The 894-nt window shown below is 29.4% G+C and overlaps 1 pseudogene; it reads right to left on the bottom strand.

The window, feature by feature from the left end:
* Nucleotides 1-636: 636 nt before the first annotated feature.
* Nucleotides 637-894, bottom strand: part of LOC119587623 — a 606-nt pseudogene continuing 348 nt past the window's right edge.

Here is an 894-nt window from a genome sequence, read left to right as displayed (position 1 = left end):
TTTTGGACTGTAACAAATATAAATCGAATATATTAAGGTTAGAATTACACTAAGTCACAAAATATCAGAAGGAAAACATTATACCCTTACTGCAATTGATTAAATCGATTAGTATTCACTAACACATTTATAGAAACAACTATGATTATAGTAAAAAAATAATGACAGTGAAGTACTACTGACTAAATAAAAGCAATAATAATGATTCATGATTTTATAGATATATATTTGTTTGCCAGTGCTGAATAATGATGGTGTAATACTGATAACAAAATCAAGTTTTTCTTTATTTGATGCTGGGCATTTATAAACATTTTATTTTCCATATAATTTTTAATTATAATTTTACATGGAAACAATGTCATATAAAACTTCTTTTAAGAAGGATTTAAAAATATCTACTTTTACCCTTAGAATACTGTACTTGATTTTTGAGCTTCTACAGTTTTCTCCCCCTACATTTTATAAGTTTTATATAACATTACATCACATCTGGTATTACCTTAGACATTTAGAGCACAGTTACAAGGACTTTCCATCAAAAGTAACAATTACATTCATTCACTGGAAATACTTCGTTCTATATTGACAATTTCAGTTTAAAAACAGCAGAAAGAGAATTCCTCTTTAAATGAACTGTGCCATCTACTTTTATCTACCAAGAACTTGCTTTACAGCTTTCCATTCATCTTGTGATAAGGGCTTGAGGTTCGTTCCAACTGTGTTCTGCTTTGCCTCTAGTCATTCAAGTGGTTCACTTTACTTCTCAGACCATTGCGAAGATTGTTGATTTCGGTATCCAACTGCTTTTGTTCTGCAATAAGAAGGAGTACTTTGTGAAATCAAGTATGGCTTATCTTTTCATTTAAAATTAAAACCCTCCTTTTTTCCTTT

This window comes from Penaeus monodon, chromosome 22, assembly GCF_015228065.2.
Source record: "Penaeus monodon isolate SGIC_2016 chromosome 22, NSTDA_Pmon_1, whole genome shotgun sequence".
NCBI lineage: Eukaryota > Metazoa > Arthropoda > Malacostraca > Decapoda > Penaeidae > Penaeus > Penaeus monodon.
The sequence above is the reverse complement of the archived record's forward strand: the minus strand, read 5'-3'. Positions and strand labels throughout refer to the sequence as shown.